Source organism: Rousettus aegyptiacus, unplaced genomic scaffold, assembly GCF_014176215.1.
Source record: "Rousettus aegyptiacus isolate mRouAeg1 unplaced genomic scaffold, mRouAeg1.p scaffold_m13_p_8, whole genome shotgun sequence".
Lineage (NCBI taxonomy): Eukaryota > Metazoa > Chordata > Mammalia > Chiroptera > Pteropodidae > Rousettus > Rousettus aegyptiacus.
The window spans coordinates 63,449,940-63,467,756 of NW_023416311.1; the positions used below are offsets into that span (position 1 = coordinate 63,449,940).

At 34.6% G+C, this 17,817-nt stretch overlaps 1 pseudogene; it reads left to right on the forward strand.

The window, feature by feature from the left end:
* Nucleotides 1-9,655: 9,655 nt before the first annotated feature.
* On the forward strand, nt 9,656-9,773 carry LOC118607660 (annotated as a pseudogene).
* Nucleotides 9,774-17,817: the final 8,044 nt, after the last annotated feature.

The window sequence follows — 17,817 nt, forward strand, 5'->3', positions numbered from 1 at the left end:
CTGTGAGAGCTTCAGGTTTCAGATCCCTTGGTATGTGCCTGATCAACCTAATGCATTCTTTAGTCAAGTCTTAGAGTCTCACTCAAAATTTCTGCTAGGACCAGGGTCTAGCCTTGTGCAATCAAAGTGGCCACTATTCTAGTTTCTTCATTAAGTTCCTATCAGCCCCTTTTTCTTGGGCTGGACTCAGCTTTCTGTATTCCTTGAGCAGGATAGGGTTAACATTTAAAAATTTTATACTTCTTTAGGTTGGCTATTTAGACAGTGGTTCTGTCTTGGGATTAATTTGTCCCTCTGACTCTTACTTTAAGTTTATCACCACTAGATCTATCTCTTAAGCAAGCTTTCAAAAACCCTGATGGCCAAGGAAGCACTATTTAGAATACTTTATTGAAAATGTACATTGGCTGAGAGTTCCTGGGGGCTTAACCCTAAACAGGCCCCCAAACACTCATCCATGCCATCTCAGAAACACTGGAACCAGATGGACTCTGAATGAAAAGAGAAAACAGTAATATAACCAGAGGTCTACCCTAACTAATATCATCCTCAGGGAAGCACTCACCTTCTCATTTCATGTCTTTAATTCTAAGAGTGAATAGAAACCCTGTGCTTTCCTTACTTGTAGGAAGGATACTACTTTATTCTTTAAAAAAAATTACAAAAGAAATTCTTGTTCTCCTTGAGTTTTCTAATTCAGGTTTTAGAAGCTGACAGAGTATGACAAGTACTCCTCTTCCCCTGGCCCCACTCCACTGCTTCCAAAAGGTCATCAGAGAAGAAACAAGGCCAAAAGATGCAGAAGAGGCATTGCATTTTTAAAAGACTGTCAGATTGTGTGATTGATAGTACTGCTAACTCAGTATATTGAAACAGTAAATAAATAGGGCCTATGTGCCCTAAATTAATATAGCTCCCAAGGGTGTCTTGGTTTCAAGGGCATAGTTTATATCTTGAAGAATTTCACTCAATTAAATAATAAAAATAAAGTAGCAGAAAGCAGGCTCTCAATCAATGAGTTCCTGCTGAGAGCTCAAGCTCTGCTTTGTGCTGAGGGATACAGATGACAGGTTTCCTATCTTCAGGAGGCCCATAATCTAGTTGTGGAGGGCTACTCACACCAAGGTGCAACATAGCAGAGGACTAAACAATGTGTCATTAAGTGCTACACTTAGTCTGCCATTTTAAGAACTGGGCTCCGCAGAGACTTCTTGAGAGAGAGTCACCTGATGGATCCTGGAGGGCAGGGAAAATGACAGGTGAAGAGACAGAAACAGAATGACCCTCCCAGAAATTAAACAAACATGGTCTGTTCCTGGACTGTGAAGAGGCCAGAATGATTAGAGCAGACCATCTGCGCTGTGTTAATATTTCCAAAACAGAAGGAAAAGTATGTAGATCTAATTACACATATACAATAAATATATGATTCATTTTGCTTTATCCTTCCATAATGTATTTGTGACAGTTGCTTCAGAAATCGTACTATGGTTACAAGCATCAAGCTGGGGATTGGACTTTAAAAGGAAAAAAAAAAAAACGTTTTCTAATTATACCCATTATTTTATAATCTTCTTGTCTACATTTAACATAAAACTTTTCTGGGTTGATCGATGTCACTTAAATCCTTTACTTCCAACCGCTGAATTTTCAGCCTGAGATTCCAAACCAATACTTTTTCCTGTATAAAACTGGCAAAGGATCCAGCTGACTAAAAATACAATATCAGACTCATGGAGGATTCAGAAAAATAAATTTAAAAAAATTGGGAAGGAAAGCACTTCTGTGCAATAATCTTCCTGTTATATTTACAATAGACATAGACACAATAATAGTCTATTGAGCTCTCTCTGTCACTATTAAGGGATATGACCTTAGTAAGAGGGAAATAATGATAAAATTTAAATTGGTGTGATAAATGAGGTGTGAAAACATTTTGTGGATATATTTTGAACACAAATATTAACCTTTATTCTTTTATTTTTTATAAGTATAGAATTGTGTTTTCTTGCAAAATGAATAATATCCGAATTTATGCTTTTCTTTTTCATTAAAATGAATTTTTTTTCCTTGCAGAAAAGTTTTATGCCTATAAAAAAGTTAGGCAAAATTCGAAGTTAATGAATAGAGAATTATGTAACTTTTGAACAATCCTTAGGGAGCTGAGGCCATCTGGCTATATAATTCACGACCCATCCGAGATATGCTCCTCTAACTGTACACCGCTCACTGGTGGGGTACTTTTTGATAAAGATCATGTGAGAAATTAGCAGACTTCTGCTCAAAAGGTGAGATCCCCATACCTAATAGCATGTATCAGAAAAGTAAATGTAAAATATTTCCCTTGTCTTCTGACAAGGTATTCTTCATCAAGCTTCAATTTGAGCTGCTTCTCTGTCAGAATCTGTGAATGAGTATAGCAGCGACTGTGTCTTGAGCTCACTGAAGATAGATGCCCTGCAAGGATGATGCTGCCCAAATGTCACTGGAAAGACAGATATATGCTCTCTCTGTCCCTCTGGAAGTAAAGCAGATCCATCTCCAGACCAGTTCCCCAAAATTCAAAAGGAAAATCCTGAATAGTAAAATACTTTTACTAGAAGTCTAAAAAGTTTATGAAAGCAGGCGAAGAGTGCTCCCCGCCACACAGACCCGCAAACCACACTAAGGAAGGCAGTCAATGAGAAGCCCCCATAGTTTTACATTACGGACCCTAAGTTTTGTAAGTAGGAAAATGAGACATTAGACAGCTGCATTCTGGACTGGGCTCTCACTGCCTACCTTGAGCAAATCACTTAACCAACTTGAGTCTCAGAGTCCACATCTATAAAACAGAACAGTTATTCCACATTCCCCAGTTGTTTTGACAAGTCCAGATAATATATTTAAAAAAAAAAAGCAGCACTCACAAAGTACTCAAAAAGTTGTAGCTATTATTATTACATTAGCTGCCATTAATGATTATATTATTTTCACTTTTATCATTGAGACAACATAGAGAAATTAGAAGCTAAGTGACATGATTTGCTACATTTTCAAAACCCACCATCCTACAGGCTTTGGAATCAGGAAGATCCTGTAGTGCCATCTTTTTTGCAGTTAATACTAGAGTCTTTCTTGGCATAGAGCATATTTTTCTCTTTATGGAAGTGAATACGGTATTACAAAGATGCTTTTAATCAGATACAGGCCGCCTAAGCAAGAAACATCTCAATATGAAATAAAATGCTACGGTTCCATCATTTTGCCACCAGGCAGGCAACATGCCGGGAAACGCTTTTGCCCACTTTTCACTCTATGTCTAATCAATTTTCACTCTTTTCATAGCCACATGTGATGGGGTCGGAAATGGCTAAATAAAGTGAAAGATGTTTTGAATTGCATTACTAACTGATAGATGCATTATTTTATAAATGAATAGTGCTACCCATATTCATATAATTTATGAATCGAAATGTCATTTGGGGGGAAACATCAGTGCCAGATTTTGCATTTAAATGCTTGCATTAGCTGTCAGCTGTGCCAAGTCCCATAAAGACAAACAGCTCCACAGTAGACACACAGATGAGGGTATTCATGGCCCACGTTTGCAAGCAGACGGGATATTGTAATCACGAGGAAGTTTTCTGTAGTCAAGTCCTTTATAGCTTATGCTTTTTCTGAAAACAGCCACATCTACGTGATTGATACTAAGTAGCAGAGTCTTTTGAGCCCTTAGAATTTCCTTTTCTTTTAATTCTATCTCCACATCAAATTATTCTTCTTATTCTTATTATTTACTTTTAGAGCAATCTTTTAAAGTAAAATTAAGAAAAATATATGACACTGTGGCATATAAAAAGTCTGAAATTTATGTTGCAAATTCTGACTCTATATTTCTGTGTGACTGGTGAATACTTACTAAGTATTATTACTCTATGTAATGGTAGTGGTGGTAGTGTGTGTGTGTGTATGTGTGTGTGTTCACACACCTGCAGCCTGCAGGAATGAGGGAAGACAAGAAGGGGGAAGGGAAAAGAAGAGAATAAAAGAAGCTTTATGCCATCAAAGGTTAGAAGTGTTAATTTAATGAAAGTTACCGAATAAAGCACAATTTAATGAAACAATTAGAAACCTATAAAATAGCCCTTACCTTTTTACTTTTCATTCATTTATTCAACGAGAGTTTATTCAGCTCCTGCTATGTGCTGACCACATTGTTGAGTGTGACACATTGAACCTGCATGATACATGGTCCTTGCCCTCAAGGAACAGGTCAGGAAGGGGCCACAGACAAACAAATCAAAAAATGCAATCTGGGGTCATAAATGAGGTAACAGTTTTAATAGAACAGTATCCAAGATTTCAATAGCAGACAAAGGGAGAGACCCTTAATTTTGCTGGTAGAGAGATAGGCTGTCAGGAAAATGGTAATGATTCTTAAAGATGGTGACTCAGTGATATCCAAGGGAGGATGAGAAGAATGAGGGCATTTAGAGAAGAGAAAACAACGTAGGTGGAAGAAATTCTGTGAGGTGTAAGACGTATGAAACTTCAGAAACTTGCAAATGGTTTATCTGAAATATGGAAATATGAAAAGAGGTGACTGAAAAGAGACAGAAAAAGGACCTGTTGAAACAAATAGCAAGAAAAAAATAGGACATTCTAAATGTAGAAATCAGTCTAAATAAAAATAAATAACTGGCTAAATGGTATGGCTAGATTATCAGCATACAATGAGCTTAAATGATGAGGGGAAACCAGAGTAACACATTGAAAAGTCACAGATGTGAATGCAGACAGAGGTTAAGGATTAAAAGTAGCCAGGTGTGGAAGACCTGGACACGGTGAGGATGGCGGCAAGCAAGAGTGCATGCTGCACATTTAAGCAAGTAGCACTGTTTGATCCAAGCCTACTGTCGCTATACTTGAAGACGGTCCCAGATTGCCTGATCTCTTAATTTATAAAGAAAAGCAAGGAATCTATATCTTTATGTCTATTCTACCAATTTTTAAATCTTGACAACTGATTCTAAAAATTTTTGTAAAAAATTTAAATCTAAAAGAAGATAACTGTGAACCAGGTCTGGTCCATTCTTGTCCATTTGGTGTCCACTGATTACATCCAACACCATGCACATAGGAGAATGCTAGTAAACATTTTGCTGACAGAGTAAAACTAAGAATTGTAATCATATAAAACATGACTTGAGGCATAAAATGAAGATTAAATACATAAAACTCTACATCTGATTCAAATATTTGTATAGTAAAATATATTTTGGATGTAACAGAATGCCAGCAACTAATTCCAGAAATATTTGGGAGAGAAATCACAATATTAAGGAAATTAAGATTATTTTTTTAGAGACTACTTACTTGATTACATTATATCATTTAAAAAATTATAGATTATCTGACTGTTTGTAATGGTCAGTTAAATGCACTGTTTGACATCAAAGAAATGAAATACTATTTTATTAATTTTTATTGTCTGTCAAGTTGTTATTTTTTTTTCCAGATGTTTTGCTTTGCTAGAGAAAGCTGAGCAATTCCCAGGTCCACATGTAGTTATCCCTCTGATAGTCCACCTATAGGCAAATGTGGTTAGGGGAAATGTCTCTATCGCAGCTTCAAGTTCTTAGAAGCCTAATTCAGATGATACTGGCCTTAGTTGAGCTTTTCCAGAAAATAACAATGTAACGGATCATGTTGCTTTTAAAATGAAATTCAAGTGTTTAAAATTCATAGTAATGGATGTGCCCTGGTGAACAATTGTCACTGTTCTCCAAAGATAATAGAAAGTTGATCAAAAACATTGTGAACATTGTACATATGCAAATATATTTGTGGAAGACAGTATATAAGTATGCAAAATGGTACAGTAGGCACCAGTATAAATATGGGCGAAATTTTATTTTATTGTTCTTTATTTGAATTTTTTATACTTTTAGGAATTCATACAATTCAGGAAAGTATATAATATATACAATGAGTATGTATTATTAGTATTCTGAAAAATAAGATAAAGAGAAGAAATAATTTATAAAACGAATATTGGTTTAATGTATGAAGATGGGAAAAAAAGATATTTGGTGATGGCTACTCTCAAAGTTGAAGATAAGAAAAGAGAAATCAAAAGATCTGATCTTTTCTATCCTTGAAGAGAAGAATACAGATAAGAATGTGTAAAAGTCTATTTAAATGCACGTTAATTTATATTCGATGTTTACTTTCAGTTCTAATATATAGCGAGTAGCTATAAAAGTTTAAAAAGAAAACTCATCTTCTCGTCTGTCAGTGGGAGAAGGGAGGAAATGCTAGGTAAAATGTCCTAAGGGGTAATTTTAGTTCATGTTGGTCAAAGTTAAAACAAAACAAAACCTGGGGAAAAGAAAGAAATACGAAGAACGAATATTTGATAGTATGATATGTTCGTCTTGAACTTGAGCTATAGAGACTGTGAGTATATCTCCTGAAATAAACATTTCAGGGCATCAAAAATAGCATTCGAGTCACAGTTATGAAATTCCTTTGATGTTCAACAACAGTAGCAGCAACCATAATAAAAAAAAAATAGGAAAGAAGAAGTAAACAAATTTGTATCACAATCAGAGAATCTAAAAAATTAGGAAGACTAGAAGTTAACAAAACGTCGGTCCCTTTGGGCAATATGGATATTTTGTTATTAATACTTAGTGTTCCTTTGAGACGGTGAATAGCTCATTAAAGATACAGAGAGGCTTGCTAAGAAATGCAAAGGATTGGGAATAAAAACTTGATTTCTTTAGAAACTGAAAATGATGCTTCTGAAGCTCCCACCAGCTAAATAGGTCCTTAGTGTGTCTAATTCTGAGATAAATAATGCTAAGTATGTTACCACTTTGGCGTCCCTACCGCAATTAACATAACCCTCCAGGGAAAAAAGATATCATGCAAAAGCCCCTGGTATCTAAAACCGAACATTAAATTGAGTCAGATCTTTTCAGCTGCCTAAACTGCACTTTGAGAAGTATAGCATTTGGGATATCAGGGTAATATTAAAGGCAGTTTTGATACTCCTGGGCACGGTACTCCAGCCTCCTGGAAGAACTAAGGGAACAATTTAAACAATGGAAGAATCTGGCTCATTAAGAAAGATTCTTGCTAGAATAACAAACATAATATGTGCATCAGTCAGCAAGTCTTTCACTTTCTCTTGGTCATCCATATGTAATAAACTGCATCTATCATTTCCCTTCTCCATGTTTGCAATATCTCCTTATATAGCATCACTTTCCCATGCAATTAATATGTTCTCCACCCTGTCTTCCAACTCACTAATGGTTTAAGAGTTTTAAATTAACAGAATTAGACATAGCTTCACACCAGTTACACACCACATGGTAGGTTCTCCCAAGTGTCATTTATTATTATTTTATTTATTCAGATCCAGGATATAGGCACAGACACATTCCTACACAAATCTCAAAGGTCAGATAATCCATTATTCTCATTTTAACTGATGAGGAAGTTGAGGCCAAGCGAGGTTCAGTAATCTTTAAAAGACCATTTATTGATCCAAATATTTATTGCCAAATCTTAGACTAGCTGTTAACCATTTCCTCTACTGATAACTCTACTTGCAATCTGTAGACAGTTATGCTATGTGCAAGCAAAATTGGGAGAAAAAATATTTTGTGAAATAAAATTTTCAAAACCCTTCCTAATCATGAATCAAAATATAACAACATTCATGAGCCAGAAATTTAAAGTATTTGCATTTTACATAAGATTGTGCACACCAGGTGCTTTTAGGGCCTGGCAATTTACAAAAACGAGTGAAAAATGTATAACTGTAAAGACAGGGCCCCTTTCAACATTATATTAATTCTAAAAGTTAAAAAAAAAAAAAAAGAAATTCTGTGTTTCAAACCAATTTCAACCAGAGACCACCAACTTTTTAAATCCCACCAATATTTTAAATCCCACAGGGTGGACTGAATTATCATTTATCTGAATAAATGAGATGCTTTTGTTCCCATTCGAAGAGAGAGAAAAAAAACAGGAAGTTAAATGTTCACTTCATACCATATACAAAAATAAGTCCAAATGTTTTAAATGTTTTAGAAGCATTTAACTCAATAGAGTGCTGGAAGTTTATGCTTTGATGCACTCCTGATCCAAACATATAGCAATAAAATATAAAAGGAAAGTGAAAATGGCATAACAGGATCAAAAGTAAATCTCTCAAATCAAAAACAGAAAAGAAGTGTAAGGCACCAATTAAGACCCAAAGCCATTGGTCATCTGAGTAGGCAAAAGTGGCCAAAAGTTTAGCTCCTGTGAGCAGAAAGCCAAAAACTGGTCCAAGGGAGTCAGGGAGCACTGCTTAATGCTACAGACAGAAAAGGAGTTCTGCTCTCATGAAATATGCTCAGAAACAACAACAAAAAACTACTCCAAACCATTTCCTAAAGTTACTGTTTCTATGGAGCAGCGAGCATTAAAAAGATGGTAAATACAGTTAGGATTAAATATTAAATCAAGAGATTTGTAGAATTAGTCTCCAGATTTTCCATATGCCCTAATATCGCTCCAAGGAAGAAGCTTTAAACTATAAGACCTAGTTCTAGACTGTCAGGCTAGGTAGAAGCAACCTTAAAACTACAAGCAGAAAATAGCATGGAGTATCCTCAGAAAATTAAGAATAGAAGTAACATATGACCCAGCAATCTCTCTTCTGAGTATCTAACCTCAAAACAATTTTTCAAAATTTGAAAACATTTATTTGTAAAGATACATGCACCTTGACATTCATTGCAGCATTATTCATAGTAGCCAAGACATGGAAACAACCTAGTACCCGTCAATAGATGAATGGATAAAGAAACTGTGGTACATATATACAGTGGAATATTACTCAGCCATAAGATGAAATGAAATACTACCATTTGTGACAACATGGATAGATCTTGAAATTATTATGCTAAGCGAAATAAGTCAGACAGAAAAAGTTGAGAGTCATATGATTTCACTCATATGTGGGATATAAAACTGAAAGCAACAAATGAACATGATAAATTAACAGAGGCTCGTGGACACAGACAACAGTTTAGTGATTACCAGAGGGAAGGGGGAGGAGAGGTAGATAGAAGTAAAAGGGGTCAAATATATGGTGATGGAAGGAAATTTAGCTTTGAGTGGTGAACACACAATACAAAATACATATGATGTATTATTGAATTGTACGCTTGAAATCAATATAATTTTGTTAACCAATGTCACCCCCAAAAAAATAATTAAAAAATAAAACTATAAGCCAGAGATAGAAACTAGGGAACAAAGATGTCTCAAAATATCTCAAATAATTAATATTGTACAGACTTTGTTTTCTACCCACAATGCAAACAGATTAGATAGGAGGAAGAAAACACGTATGAAAACATGTATACACATATGCACTATACACACACACGCGCAAGAAAAAACCTTAAATACACTCCTACACAGCTCACTGGACAGCAAGGGAAGTGTGCTAGAGATGATGAAACACTTAGAAACAAATGACAATGAAAGTATTTTAGAGCAAATTTTATAAGATTGAGTCATTCACATTCTAAGGATGGATAAATTTAAATTTATTTATTTGAAAGGAAAGTACTTTAAAACTGAGTTTTTTAAAAATGTTGAACATGTCTACTGCCATGCTACCCTGAACTAGCCTAATCCCATCTGATCTCGGAAGCTAAGCAGGGCTGGACTGGTTAGTACTAAGATGGGAGACCACCTATGAAGACCAGGTACTGTAGGCATAAAAATATTTTTTTAAAAATAAGGGATTATAAGCTGACAAGGTCCTTGTAATATGTGTGGTCAATCAAGGGTTGCTTCACCTAAAAAAAAAATATGCTGGATGAGTTGATCATGTAACTCAAAACACTAGCAAAAGTAAAAATATAAAGACAGTTAAAACAAGAAACTAGTAGGAAGAGGTATTAACGAAGGAGAAAATAAAGAATCAAAAAAAAAATTAGTGAAATCAAAACAAAACCTAATTTGCTGAAAAAACAAGTAAAATAGAAATGACTGATCAATAAAATAAATTAAACACAAGTATTATTAGCAATGAAACTTGACACACTTATAGATACAAAGCACATTCTTAAAATCAAATTTAGAAACCAATCTGACATAAACATAGATACCAAAATCTTAACATATTATCTAAATAAGTAAAGTTGTGTAAAAAATAATACATCATGACCTAATTCTGTTTTTTTTCTAGGAAAACAAAAAAAAATTCAATAATAGAAAACTATTAAGTACTATATTAGTGAACAGATGACAGGAAAAATTACATAATCATAACAGATGCTGAACAAAAAGTGTTTCATGAAATTTGACACTTATGATTTTCAAAAATACATTTAGAAAACAAATGTAGATAATTCTTCTATTGGATCGTAAGTCTTAACTTATTCAATACATTGGAAAGGAAGAAACAAGATTAATATGTATTGCTATCTCCGTACTTATCATGGAATTTTCACTATTAGATTTTACAAAGTATGCAGAATACAAGGTCAACATCAAAATTGTTATGGTTTCTACACACCAATAGTAATTAATTAGGAAAAGTAATAGAAAATAATTCCTGTCCGTTATAGAAAACAACAGCAACAACGAAAACACCATCAAGCCAGGAATAGACCTAGGAAAAGATGAAAGGCCTTCCGGAAGAATAACAATTTGTTGAAGAACATAAGAACGAACTTCAATAAATAGAGATATATTTATGAGTTCAAAGGTTTAATATTGCAACTCCTTCTTCCAACTTTTAAATTTATATGCACAAGTATTATTTGCATTTTATGAGGACCACATAAAGCTATTTTTAAAGTAAATTCAGCCAGTAAGTCTGTTTAAACCAGATTTCATTCGAATGTCTTATATTTACTTCCTGAGTTTCTATGTGACTTATTTCAACTGGTTCCCAATTATGATTGTCCATTTGCAATTCTAATTCTGTATCCTATGTCACCTGGCTCTTAGAGTTTTGAACCCTAGAGTTTTGAACCCCTTCTGAACCCTAGTAACTGGCCTTGGCTCATTCTGATCTCTGGTCTTACCGCGAAGTCTAGATCATTCCCTCACAGGGAACCAATCCCTGAAGCTCTGCTGGTGTATCCTTAGGTACTCCTGTTCCACAAAATAGTACATGACATGGCTACTGAAAGACTCCTAAATTAGTTAAATTTCTCTGTTTACATCTAAAAACTTTAAGAAAAAATATTTTAATGCATAAATGCTTCAGTTCTGCTAACATATGTCTCATAATGAGTGTGCCACTATCCATATTGTTGTATACCCCTGGAAATGGGATTTTTCAGGCCAAGATGATGACTCACTGAGGCACCATTTCTAGAAATCTAGTCATTTCTACCTAGGAGATTGGCCACTCTCAGGAAGTCATGAATCAGTTACCAAAAGGGAAGCTACAGCATCAAATGAATTGAAGTCTTGTGAGAGTTTGATGAGTCAGAGCCGTTTTTTTTTTTTTTTTAAAGAAAAATAACCTTGGGTAATTTTTAACATGTGAAATTCTGATTTTTTCAGAATTAAAAAGCAACAGAACGCACTGTTTTTAAAATTTTTTATTAGGAAAAATCTGGATAATGATTGCAATTAATTAAGTTCTTTTAAAAAATACATCATATGTATGAAGCTGTAAATTTATCTGCCAAACACTTTAATTTAAAAAATTAAACAGTCAAATAATTTGTTTACTTTGTGCTTCAGTCTGACTTATTTTTTGGCAGTACTTTATTCTGTGGGAAAAAAAGAATCAGATGTTGAATAGTACCTTTTTCAAAAGAACTATTTTAAAAGAATCTTAAACATAATACTCTATGTTTGTAAGCCCAAGGAAAAGGATAAAATAAACTTTCGTTCTGTGATTGAGATATCTGGGGAGTTAAATTTTTCATTTGTTCATGATAAAAAAAAAAAAAAAGAGAGAGAGAGAGATACTGAAATAAGCAGATTTTGTGACTTTTTATTTGGATAGATAGAGAATATAGCTGTATTATGCCTAAGAAAGTTATTAGCCACACAGGTAGTCTCTGTCAACTTTGTCAGTTCTTCTCTGAACTCAGATATGCAGTCCACAGTTCTCTAATTCTTTAGAAACTATCTCCCTTTTTTCACTCCCAATTTACCAGAACTTGCCTGTTTTTAGTTCCATTACTTCAGGAACTTTCCTATGTTTCAATATCTAATAAAAACAAACCAAGAAGATTTTTTGTTTTTCAGTCTACACTGCTTCTGTTTCTGGTGCTATGCCAACTCCACGAGTGATCAAACATGTCAAGATTCTCTTTGCAGCATTCTTCCTATCTTTTAAAGATAATTGTTTTTGTCTTCCATATGTTTCTGAATTCTTTATTTCCAGTTAGTTTATCCCGAGTTTGTTCATATCACCATCAATGGCTATGATCTACTAAGAAGAACCAAACCTTGGTCACCTTTGAACTAATTTTTCTGTGGGGTAAAGACAGCCCTGAATATAATGGTCTGAAAACACCAGATGATCATTAGAACAATTTTATTTACTTATTAGTACCTATTAAAAATTGATGAGACTATAGCAATTGTAATGATTTATTTTATGTGTCAACTTAACTGGGACCACTGTGGTTTCTATTGTCTGTCCATTTTTCTCCAGTCTCAACTGGATATACACCACACATCACTCCAATTCTAGGGGGGAAATCTCCTTTTTTTCACTCCCAGCTTATAAAAACTTGCCTCTTTTGGGTTTTCTCACTAGATATTTGGTTATATGTTATTTCTGGGTGTACCTGTGAGGGCGTTTCTAGATAAAATGAGATTTTTTTCAAAATAGGATTTTACCTTCTAACTATAAAACTGCATTACATTTCTCGTTATGTCCTTTTGTGTGATATATTTAGGATCGAATACTTAATAGAGAAGTCATCATTATACTCCTAGACTGACCGATTGGTTTCCACCCTCACACAGTAGAGGGACCCTTCCCCATTCCAATTTGGGGTACCTTGATGTCATGAAGAAGGCAGTAGCTTGCTGCAGAGAAAGAGATAAAGTCTAAAATCCCCCAATACAAGTTAAGAATAAATATAGAAAGGAAGTCTTCTTCCCCTCAGGGCCCTCCTTAGGTTAGCAAAAGGAAAAAACACAGAAGTGTCCATGGGTGGACAGTGGGCTTTCATATCTCAGACTGAATTTTTTCTGCCTCCACCCCATGTCTCTCCTCACCCTGTTACTTCCTGGCCACACTTCAGATCCTGCAAAATACCATATCTCCTGACCTTTGCCCCCAATTTCTGCTCTGAGCAACCTGAGCACAGATTACCCTTCCCAATGTAGGTAGACCTCATCCAATCCATTGAAGGCTTGAATAGAATAAGAGGCTGAGGAAAAAAGAATTCTTTCTCTCCATCTGGCTATCTTTGATCTAGGACATTGGTTTTCTCCTGCCTTCAGACCCAGACTCAGACTAGAACTTATACTACCAGCTCTCCTAGTTCTTAGGCCCTTGTATTTACACTGGAATTTACAGCAACAGCTCTCCTGGGTCTCCAGTTTGCTGACTGGAGATCTGAGACTTCTCAGCCTTCATAATCACATGAGCCAGTATATATATAAATAAATATATATATATATATATACACACACACACACATATATGTATATATATATTTATTTATATGTGTGTGTATATATATAATTATTAATTATATAATTAATCACCAAATGCCTACCATGAGACTAACAGTGTCCTAAGCAGTAGGAGATAGAATTGGTTGTCGAAGCTGGCCTTATGCTCAAATCATTGAATTGAGGATGGTTCTGTCAGCCAGGTTCCTTTATAAACTCTGGTGAAGAAGGACTAGCCATTCATTTATTTGGTCAACAAGTATATGTTAAGTATCTATTATTAGGTATTTTTCTAGGTTCTGGAGATACACCAGTACAGGGCAGGAAAGAAAAACATCCCTATTTCATGGAGTTTGAAGTGTATTGGGGTAGTCAGACAACAAATGAAACAAATAAAGTACACAGTTGTTGAGAAACAATCCTCCATGGGTCTCTCACATCGCCACATATCTTGTGATCAGAGGTACTGACTGCCTTTGTTTTGGACTATTTTTTCAAAGATGTTTATACAGTGAAGAGACTTGGAAGATATAATCTCTTGTTCCAGAGTGAGGTCAGATTTTCTTATAGCCTTAGATATAGTGATTGTGATAACCTATCACTATATCACTACATATCACTATGCCACTATATTGCTATAGTGATAGTGATAGGCTTTAGGACTGAGTGAGATGGAAAGTCACTAGGAGATTTTCAGCAAAGAAGTGACATAATTTGATTTGCAGTTTAATAGAATCACTCTGGCTTCTGGGTTGAAAATAGATCAAAAGAGACCAAGGCAGAGAAAGGAGTCATGGGATTGAACGATAAGGCAGAGAAAGAGTGTATAGCTAGCAACGGAGTGTTTCCCAGAGTTAGAAGGAGAGGTAAAATGAGATGTTCTTTAAATAAAGGTATCAATCCTTTCATATTTAAAACCCTAATTGGTATGCTAATTTTCTCAGTAGCAATCTTCTTTATTTTACTGAACTATAATTGTTCAGTAATTAATGCTAAGAATTCATTAAGCAACAAAAAAAAATGTCCTCTCTAGTTAAAGAGGAGTACATGTCCTACATGTGAAATTAAGAAAAAAAATATTTAGAATCAGTAATTGATAACTTACAACAGATATGAGAATTTTAATATATTTGAGACATCATGAAGCAAATAAAAATGTAGGCTGAGTTTTTTTCTTTTGGCAGTAAAATATATCAGTGCATAGGCTCTTCTAGCCAAAGGCTATATCTCTTATTTCAGAAAGCAAAAGTCATAGTTAGAGAAAAGGATAGTCGAGTGTACCCAAATTACTATTTTCCAGTAATCTTTTCTTTCTAAGCCAGTCATCTCAATCTTTCAGAGATAATATCCTACACATCTTGTAAAAAAATTTAGCTGATTCACTGACAATGATTAACTTCTCATATCTTCCTATGATATAATAAACCTCATATAAAAACTAAGGAAGGAAAGAAGGAGAATCATCATGACAAGAAAGCAATGCAAACCCTAGGTAAAATCAGAAAAAAGAGAAATCTATTTTTATAGACTTCATCATCATCCATCTCTTTTTAGTACCCTGGGGAGGTATCTTTCCTGACCAGGTGGCATCATTCTGGCCCACCAATCCTAAGAATATTTATGGTTGAAATCTCCCCAATAAAAATATTCTATTCCCAACAACTAGACAAGGCCTTGAGTTATTGATAAACAACTCTCTGAGAAAGCCCCAGATAATATATGAGTATTTTAGCTATTCATCCATTATCCATCCATTCATCCATTCATCCATACATCATTTCAGCAAATATTTATATAGAACTTTGTGCTAGAAGATACAATGATTTACATGAAAAATAAAGAAATATCTAAGATATGATCTCTGAAGAGAAAATTTACTTGCCAAGGAAAACAATGCACATTCTGTGTCACTTTCAGTGTTTATACATGCTGTCATAATTGTTCATACAAAGAAAAATAGAAGAAACAATAAACCTTGCTATTGTTCGATACAAGAGACTATCAAACTGTGCATTTAAGGGTGAGTAAAATTTACTTAGGAAAGGAGGTAAAGGCAGGAGCAAGAACCTCAGAAGACAATTTCCTCTATCAATCCCCTGTCTCTGAACATGTGATGTGGGTGCAAAAACTTTAATACACTCCCCAAGACAGCTGCTTCACATGTTATTACTGAAATCTATGTCAGAGGGTTTGTTAAGTAGCATAAGAAGTGTAAGAAATAATTTTTCATTTGTGAAATGAGCGATATTTAAGATACGTGCTTGGTTAGAAAGACTTCACAGACCTACCCAGCTCCCTGGTGTGATGGAAGAGTAAGAATCCAGCTCATCTGGAAGCATATTCCTCCATTTTACAGGGATTCTGTCTGATTTAACTACAAACTTGCTTTAGAATATACTTGCATAAATGAATCTAAATGAAGGCAAACTAATTTAGTAGGAGAGAAATGAGACAGTCATTGGGGGACAAGAATTGATTGGAAAGGGTGAGCAACATGCAGGTGAAGGTGAGATTTTAAGGGAGATCTTTCTTTTAGCACCTCTCTAATTGCTAGTTGGCCAATTTTGCAGATGTACCAGTTCTCTTTGGAACAAGTCCCAAGGCCACATATCTTCTATTCTCACCAGGCCTTACACCATGTCTTGCATCGAATATTTATATTCTTGTAATGAAGTAAGGAAGAAATAAATACAGAAAAGTTCATTTCAGGTATGTGTTTTGTTTTTTTTTTTTTAATTTATCAAGCCATAAAGAACATTGTAAATCCAAAAGAAGACAAAAGAAAAGGGAAGAGGATCTGTATAAAGTATTGACAATAAGAAATGGATAAATGTTGGACCACAGGAACCGTGGGAAATCTGCTGCTATCACGCTCCCTTATGTCCTCGGTACCTTCTCTCCCTATAATTCTTTTCTCATACCGTAAAGACAATGGGCTGATTTTAAAACTATTGTTCTTACAATAAGAGAACTCACGTATATAATATGTAATCTATGCTTAGTACAGGCAAATAAGCCAGGCCTGGTTTTGTTAAAGCTCTTAAAATATCTTAAATTATTTTCAAAATACTATCATCTAAAAGTTTACCTATATTATGTTTTCAATTTTCTACATATATTTTGAAATTTGATAATATGTGCCCTGTTTCCCCACAAGTAACAATGAAATAGTTTAGTCTTGATGGAGTGCATTTTATAGTGAATCTGATATTTCTGAGGTTATATATTTCAATCTTCTTATCGACTGAATAAATAGAAAAAAAGAAACACAACTGCCATGTGAATGTTGTATCATAAATCAAAATATGGCAACCATAGGCAACTAGTTTTTCCCTATAGAATAGAAACTCAGGAGGATGGTAAGAAAATAAATTTCTGTCACATTCATTTTTTAAATGTCAATACACAGTGATCTTTGATCATGTAGCCAAGGAGGTGACAAGAGTGTGGAGGTAGTATTTCTGTTGACCTTTTAACAGACCAGCTATGTCTGATGTGATTTTACATTTATATTTCCAGATGCATAACATTTATGGGCCCTCAAAAAATTAGGGTATTGATGAAACACTTAAATTTTTTTTGGAAATGCATATGATACTGGAATGTCCATAGAACATCAGGCACACAACATGCCTAATACAATCTTTGCTTTTGTGCAATCTGTCTGACTACTACACCATGTACCTCAGGGATTTTGCTTACATATTCTAGAATGTTATTTAACCTAAAGATAAATAAAACTCTTTTAAACAGAGTACAGAGGCTGTATTCTGAGGCTCAGGTCTTACTTTGTTCTTGGGTGCAACTCAACCCACAGAAAGATTATTCACACCCACTCCTAGGTCTTAGCTGCACTCCCACCACCAAATAATCTTATGACCAAAAGGCCCCCTTTGTAAAGCAGGAGGGCCCGAAAAGGAGGAACAGTATGTTCAGTCATTTTGCAACCATTGGGTATAAAGTTCACCTTCAGTACAAGTTTAAGGATATTAGTGCCTATTCTATATAGCTGTGGAAGCCGGAACAAATGAAATGTTGTTGAAAGAAAGTCATGTTTTAAAGCTTGAAATTTTTGATTTAAATTTTTGAGATTTCCTTGTAATGAAAATGATTAACTTGATATTTCAACCTATGTTTGCATAAGCATTTTGTTGTCAA